Source organism: Elephantulus edwardii, unplaced genomic scaffold (assembly GCF_000299155.1).
Source record: "Elephantulus edwardii isolate Elephantulus edwardi_28Jun2011 unplaced genomic scaffold, EleEdw1.0 scaffold00005, whole genome shotgun sequence".
NCBI lineage: Eukaryota > Metazoa > Chordata > Mammalia > Macroscelidea > Macroscelididae > Elephantulus > Elephantulus edwardii.
In genome coordinates this window covers 6,694,805-6,703,587 of record NW_006399755.1, presented here as the reverse complement: position 1 = coordinate 6,703,587, position 8,783 = coordinate 6,694,805, and positions in this window count along the sequence as shown.

Sequence of the window (8,783 nt, the reverse complement as noted above, 5' to 3'; positions counted from 1 at the left end):
TCTCGCCAGCATTTGTTGCTTGCTGTTCTATTAAATTTTGCTATTCTGACTGGGGTGAGATGATATCTCATAGCTGTTTTGATTTGCATCTCTCTTAGAGGTAGGGATTTTGAACATTTCTTCATGTGCTTGTTGGCCATCTGAATGTCTTCTTTGGTGAAGTGTCTGTTCAGATCCTGTGCCCATTTTCCTATTGGATTATTTACCTTTATCTTGTTGTGGTGCCCAAGTATTTTATAAATTCTGGATATAAGTCCCTTATCGGACATGTCATTTCCAAATACTTTTTCCCAGTCTGTGACTTCCATTTTTACCCCGTTGAAGAAGTTTTTGGTTGTGCATAGGGATTTGATTCTTAGAAGGTCCCATTAATCTTTTTTATGTTCTGGTTATAGTAGGTGTGAGATGACATTTCACAATCTTTTCCTCTAAGAAGCACCCTAGTTGCACTTAAGGAAACAAAAACAGACACAGAAAGGCCAATCAGAGGCCTCTACAATACTCCAGAAGTTTAGCTAAGTGACGAGAGTGGCTTGGATTAGACTGAGAAACAACATGGTAGATAAGAAATAATTATGTTAGGACTAATTTGAAGGTGGTCATTTGGAGTCACTGATGGATTACTTGTGGGGGAAGCACAATTGGTGCACTCTGCCTGCATCTTCTTCAAGATATACCTGTTTGGTTTTTTGGCTTTCCATGAGACAGTTAGTACTCTTCTCCAACACCACAACTCAAAGGCATCAATTCTTCTGTCATCCTTAATCACTGTTCAGCTCTCAGATGCATAGCAAGTGACTGAAAAGACCATGGTCTGAATCAGGTGCACCTTACTCTACAAACTGACATCATCTCTTCTCATTAATTAAGAGAAGTCCCTGACTGCAGATACATGCATATCCTCACTGCTGGTACCACAGGTGTTGATTGTAGAGCCAAGTAAGATGAAGTTGTTGATAGTTTCAATCTTTTCTCCATCTATCATATTGCCTATAAGTCTAGTGGTAAGAATTTTTATTTTCTTTTTTAAAAATTTTTAAATTTTTTAAAATTTTCCTTTTCTTGATGTTGAGACACAGTCCATATTGAAGGCTGTATTCTTTGATCTTCTGCAGCAAGCACTTTTAGTCTTCCTAACTTTAAGTAAACAAGATTAAGTCATCTTTATGAGGTAGGCAATTGAAGAATCTTCCTCTCTGATCCTAATGCAACATTCTTCTTCATAGAGTCCAGCTTATCAAATAATTTTCTCTGCATACAGATTGAATAAGTATGGACAGAGGATGCAATGCTAACACATATCTTTTTTAATTTAAACATTATATTATGTCTCATTAAAAGAAAGATTGCATCATATCAGAGCTCATCAAGGAAATGAGTACATCATAACTAGCAAGCCTGAGAATCATAGGCCACCCAGCTTACGCACAGCACAGCAGTATTATTTATTGTTATTTTGTATCATTAAGTCAGAACTCACCCATAGCTGACTGTCCGGCAAGTTTTCAAAGGCAGTTAACCACATAGGAGATTGTTCATACTTCTTCCTTGGAGCAGCAGGTGACTTCAAACTGCAAGCCTTCAGGATTGCAGTGTAGCTTCTTGCCATTAGGCCACGAGAGACAGCTCCCTCATTTATTAGACACGATGATTTACTCAGTGAAATCCTCACTTCAGACCAGGAAAGTAATTCTTCTTTTCACAGCTAGTAAATGGCAAAGTCAGGGTTTGAACTCAAAATTGTGTAGTAACCGAACTGATTTTTTTCCTTCTAGTATTCTTTCTTCCTACCTCACTCCAAGTGTAGTAAGTTGAAGGCTTTCTGGCCCACATTTTCTTAAATGTCAGAACTGAAAAAGGAATTGAGAACCCATCTATCCCCAAACGTTGTCCTTCTCCCCATTCAGAGAGAAAACTGAAGCTTAAAGAGATGATATGATATACCAAGGCATTTAATGGGGGTCATGACAGAACTTGAGTCAGGCTGTCTTCTCTCCTGTTCCTTCAGATGATTCTAGGCCAATAAACAATAATAATTGGAAATGGACCAAGCCTCTGGCTGCACAGAGGAGAAACTGTAACCCAAGAGGAAAGGTGGTTTTTCCAGAGTCACATAGTAAATCAGTGGCAGAGATGGAATTGGAACCCAGGACTCCTGCTTCTATATGCAATGATTTGGCCACTGCTGCCAGTTACTAGGTGTCAGTGGAACAGCAGATAATGATACCAGCCGCCTCAGGAACATGAGCTTTTAGAATCCTATGCCTTGCATAGGCTTGGCATAATAAGACATGCAGGAATCTATTGGATGGAAAAAATCATCATATTCATGGTGCATATAGGTATGAAGAGAGAGCTGGTACTATGGCAATAATCAGTGTAAAAGGACAAAATCAGGTAGAAAGACACTGGAATTCAGATGAAGTTCCAAATGATTCAGAAATCATAAAGGATGTGTGTGAATGTTATTCTGCCAGCTCTCAGCTTTGACCCTGAAAACTTGGCTGAAGAAACATTCTGAGACAAAAAGCCTCTGTGCCCAGCTGGCTCAGAGTCACAGAGGACAGCACAGCAGGGCTGAGGAACAGCCTGCTGCTCAGGCCTCCGACTGATAAGCGATTGGGACCGTCTGTCAATTGTGGATACTTGGACATGCTGGGCCTGGGAAAGAATCTCCCTGGACAGATGCCCAAACCAGAGAGGTCTGCTCCAGCTGGCCTTTCTAGTCCTCAAGTACAAACTGATGGTGAGGAAACCCCTCAGAGGCTGCAGAGATGTGGCAGCAAGAGCGAGGGCTTTGGAGTCAAAGACGGATGAGATTTCAAGTCCTGATTCTGCCCCTTGCTTTGAAGGTGACTGGGTAATTTACCAATTTCTCTGAGTCTCGCTTTGTAGAGTTCTCTGAGACTTGAATGAGGGAAGACATGGAAACAATACAGCAGAGCTCCTGGTATATCGTAAGTATATAGGACTAGTTCTTTTCCCGACTTCCTCTGTAACATTCTACGTGTGTAGCTAACCAGGAATGTGGCTTACTCCCTCTCTTCAGAAAATTGTGATCAAAAATGTCATCTTAACACTCATGCTTCTAAAATAATATACCCTCCCATTCTTCATTTTCTTCACAGAGTTATTGCTATTATTCATTGCTGTTGAGTCATCCCTAACCATGGTAACAAGATGAAATGCTGCCTTTTCTTGCTCCATCTCTATGATTAGACTATCACAGCTGAGTTTTCCTCAGCTGATTTTTTTTGGCAAGTAGATCACCAGGTCTTTTTCCTAGTCTGTTTTAGTCCAGAAGCTCTATTGAAACTTGTTTAGCATCCTAACAATATGAACATCATAGCATTCATTGTGTGCACATGAGGTGCATTTGCCAGCAATCAAACCTGAATCTTCCACAAAGAAGGAGGAAATTTCACTACTAAACCACCAAGGCCTCTAAATAGAATCGTTATTGTCTGATATTATTTTGTGTATTATTGAATATTAATTATGAAATATATCCTGGACTGCTAGGAGAACAAACAGGTTCATCCTAGAGAGAGTGAAAACAGACTGCTCCTTAGAGGCAAGGATTCTGAAGCTTCGTCTGACCTACTTTGGGCATGCTGCAAGGAGGGATCAGTTCTTGGGGAGGGACGTCATGTTTGAGAGGGTGGAAGGACAGCGCAGGAGAGGAAGACCATCGATGAGATGGATTGACTCAGTGCCTGGGGTCATGGAGGTAGGTGTGTCAGAGACAATAAGGTTGGCATAGGATAGAGCAGGGTTCAGAGCTATTGTGCATAGATGTGCTATGAGTTGCAAGCAACTCGATGGCACATAACAACAACAACAACAATTATATATTGCTTTGTTTAAACATTTTAATTTTCCTCTCAAATTAGAATGCAAACTCTATGAAAGAAAGGGGTTGGTTTTCATATCACAACACACTATCAATAAATGAATAGATGGATGAAATCTGTGAAGTAGAGTGTTGAAGCTGCTCCCTTTTCTCTTCTCATAGATGGTCACGAATAATACAGCAAAGCTTCAAGTATATAGTTAGGACTCAGTGCTAGTTCTCTTCCCAACTTCCTTCCTAAGATGTGACCACTCTTGTTTGGCAGGCTGGCAGGAAGGAAAATAAGCAGGCTACCTCATAGGAAGTAAGCCAGCATGTAAGCTTATTGGTCTCATGAGGATTAGGTGGATTGCTAGAATCACATATTGATCTCAGTGAGAAGTGAGGGCTCACAGACCAGCCATGGCGGAAATAGAAAATCCACAAAAAGCAAACAGACACTTCTGTTAACTATAGTTCTGTATAGATGCATGGTTCAAAATCAGGAAAGGTGTATGCCAAGGATGTATCCTATCTCCATACCTTTTCAATCTATATGTGTAACAGATCATCTGGAAGGCTGGGCTCTGAGGAGAAATGCGGTGTCAAGACTGGAGGAAGGCTCATCAAGAATCTACGTTGTACAGATGACACAATCCTGCTTGCTGAAACTGAGGAGAACTTGAAGTACTTTTTGCAGAAGGTCAAGGACTGCAGCTTTCAATATGGATTGAAGCTCAACATCAAGAAAACAAAGATTCTCACCACTGGGCGAGTTGGCAGCATCATGATACACAGTGAAGAGATTGAAATGAAGTTAACAGCTTTCGTTTGCTTGGCTCCACAATAAAAACTCTTGCTACCAGCAGCCAGGAAATCAAAAGACTAATTGCATTTGGAAAGTCTGCTGTCAGGGACTGCTCCAGCATACTGAAGAGCAAGACGTCAGTCTGGAGACTGATCCAGGCCATAGTCTTTGCAACTTATTTGCCATGTGTCAGAAAGCTCAACAATGACTAGGGATGATAGAAAGAGAATTGATACCTTTGAGCTGTGGTACAGAAGAGGAATAGACCGTGGACTGCTAAGAGAACAAACAGGATTGTCCTGGAGAGGGTGAAACCAGGTTGCTCCTTGGAGGCAGGGATTCTGAGCCTTCGTCTGACATACTTTGGGCATGTTGCAAGGAGGGGCCAGTCCTTGGAGAGGGATATCATACTTTGAAGGGTGAAGAAGGGACAGCACAAGAGAGAAAGTCCCTCGATGAGATGGATTATTGAGGTAGTGGGGGTAGGTGTGTCAGAGACAATAAGATTGGCATAGGATAGAGCAGGTTTCAGGGCTATTGTACATAGGGTCACTGTGAGCTGCAAGTGACTCAACGGCACATAACATCAACAACAACATAGATCTTGAGTATTTAGGAAATTTTAATTTTGTTTAGAGAAGTAAAGGTCGTTTGCAATGTCTAGAAAAAAAATTTCATTGGTAATGGTAGACAAAATGTTTCCACCTGAAATATGCTTTAGTTTATCTAATAAATTATTTTTTAAAAAACTATAATCACATGAAATTGAGTAAGAGCAACAAATATGTATTTTTATCTACCTGAGGAATCATTTTCTAAAGGAACTATTCTGTCCCAGGCTAAGAAGTAGTTTCAAAAGTTGACAGGTACAATGCCTATCACCAAAGCCTTTACTCTTTGTGTTAAAAATCTTTGTATAAAATACAAACCAAACCCACAGCTGTGGAATTGCTTTCAACTCACAGCTACTCTCCATCAGGTTTCTGAAACTGTAAATCTTCACAGGAAGAGAATGCCTGTCTTTTTTTCCCCCACACAACAACTGGTGGATACAAACTACTGGTCTTTTAATTAGAACCAGCATGTTAACGCACTATTCCATCAGAGTTCCTTATCTTTGTAATATATATATAAAATACATGTATGTTCAATTTCAGCTTCAGATATTTACTGAGCACCTATAATGTACCTGTTGTTGAATACCATAGAGTCAGAACTGACTCATTAACTGACCCTCCAGCAAATTTTCAGAGGCATGGATGGAGATTGCCCATCCTCCTTCTACAAAGCAGCTGGTGGATTTGAGCTGCTTGCCTTTGGGACTGCAGCGCAGCTTCTTTCCACTAGACCACCAGAGCTCCTACAATGTGCCTAGTACTATTTTATATGCAATTTTATTTCATTCTCCCAGAAACTCCATGAGTTGTTGCTGCTCTTAGATGCCCTCAAGTGTAGTATGACTCAGAGTTTTCCTGTGAACAATGGAGCTGAATGAACCTTGTCCTATCCTGTGCCATCCTCATCATTTCTGACATATTTGAGATGAATACAATGACATGAATCAGGCATGAACATTTAAATCAGGTCTTTAAACTGGTATTGTTGCTGCTTAGCACTTTGGAGGGTCATTGACAGCAGACTTTCCCAATGCAATAGGTCTTTTGATTTCTTCTTGATTGCTTTTACCATGGGTGTTGGTTGTGGATCAAAGCAAGATGAAAGAATTACTATTTCAATCTTTTCTTCATCTAAAATGATGTTGCCTATTGACCCACTGTTAAGGATTTTTGTCTTTTTGATGTTGAGATGTAATTAAGATTGAAGGCTGTATTCTCTGATCTTCTGAAGCATGTGCTTCAAGCATTCCTCATTTTCAGCAAGTATAGCTGTGTCATCTGTATAACGCAGTTTGTTGATGCATCTTCCTTCAATAATGATGCCATATTCTTCTTCATATAGTGCAGCTTCTCAAATTATCTGCTCAACATATAGATTGAATAGATGGGCAGAAAGGATCCAACCTTGATGTATAAATTTCCTGATTTTTAAACCATGCAAAGTTCCCCTGCCCTGTTCAGACAACAGTTTCCTGGTCTAGGTATAAGTTTCACTTGAAGACAACTAAATATTCTGGAATTCCCTTTCTTCTCAATGTTAGCCATAATTTGTAATGATCCACACGATCAAATATCATTGCATAATCAATAAAACACAGATATTCTGGTATTCTCTGTTTTCAGCCAAGTTCCAGTTGACATCAGCAATGATATTCCTGGTCTAGGAGGCAAGGATTCAGAGGCTGATAATCGCATGGGAGATTACTCATCCTTCTCTCACAGAGCAGCTGGTGGCCTCGAACCACGTGCCTTCAGGATTGCAGCACACTAGTTTATTGCCACTAGGCCAAGAAACAAACAAAAACCAAATGCACTGCCATTGAGTTAATCCTGACTCTTAGTGATCCTCTAGGACAGACTAGAACTGCCCCACAGAGTTCCCAATGCTTCAGTCTTTATGTAAGGAAACAGTCAAGTCTTTTTTCTGTGGAGCAGCTGGTGAGTTGAAACTGCCAACCTTTAGTTTAGCGGCTGAGTACATAACCACTACATCAAGAGGGATCCTTTAGTATGCCTTCTTTGACGTATACCCTGACACTGGAAGATAGTCAGAGTTTTCTGAATTGTACTGTTCTCTGCTTCCTTTTATCACTGCTCTTACTTACCACAATGCATTGTAACTGCTTGTCAATTGTTTTCACCAAACTAAGTTTCCTGGAGGTAGAAACCTTGCTCGATTCATATCTGTGTACCTGGTGCATAGTACAAAGTGAAAACTCATGAATTGCTGGCTAAATTTTAAAAAAAAAAAACCCAACTCAGAGACAAAGGCAGATTTAGGTTCTAAACTTAACTCTGCAGCTAATTATTCTATCCATGAACAAGTCACTTTCTTCTTTGGGCTTAAATGTTCCTATCCGTTGGAGAAGAGAAGAGCAGATGCTTGCTAAGGGACCTCACAGCATCTAACAACATCAACAAGGGAATTGTACTGCTATCCCAAAGATAATGCATGTGTGACGGTTAGCATCCACCGGCAGCTCTGCAGGAGAAAGAGGGGCAATCTCCTCCCATGTGATTTACAGCATCAGAAACTCAAAGGAGGATCTGCTGTAAGTTGGTTCCAACTTGGACAGCAATGAGTTCCAAGTGTCGTTCAGGCTTGGACTTTTTAAAGTTTAAGAGGAAGAATATGAAACATTAAAGTGAAATTTTATTAATCATGTGACATTAGTTTCCTAACAAGAGAGGGTCCTTACTTACACTCTGAAACGTTGTAAATTGTGTCAAAAGTCCTTTGGGTGGACCAAACAGCATCCTCGGCTACTAATTAAAGGTTGGAAGTATGAGCGTTAAAGGCATCTCAGAAGAAAAACATACACTTCCAAAAAAACCCTACACTTGAAAATCCTATGGAGTACACTTTTCACACACATAAGGTCATCGTGAGCCAGAATGGACTCAGTAACAAATGGCTCTAATGATGTCAGGTTCAATTCAGAACAATACTGTTGTTGTTAGGTGCCATCGAGTTGACTCCTACTCACAGTGATCCTATGAACAACAGATCGAAACTTGCCCTCTCCTGCGCCATCCTCCTGATCTCTGCTGTGCTCGAGCCCATCATTGAAGTCATTGTGTCATTCCATACAATCCATAATACCAATGTGACCCACCTTGAAAAACAGTTCATCCTGAGAAGCCTCAAGTTCTGCTATGACCTCTCTCACCATAATAGTTGAGACTAAACATCATCAAGGCTTATTAAGGTCAATTAATACTTTCCAGTGGTTGAATAAAGCCTGAGAATATTATGGTCCAAGCAAAAGTCACAATCATGTACATATTCTGTCATTCAACAAATGTGTGGGTTTACTCCGTGCTTGATTCTATACTAGACACCAATACTAAACTGTCATGAAATTTACCAGCCTTACAGGGATGACAGACATTAAAGTTCTATACAAATAGCTTTATATAGCAAAGTACTATGGGAATCCCAGAACATTTAATCGTGCTAATGCGAAACCTATACTTGGACCAAGAGGCAGTCATCAGAACAGAGCAAGGGAACACTGCATGGTTC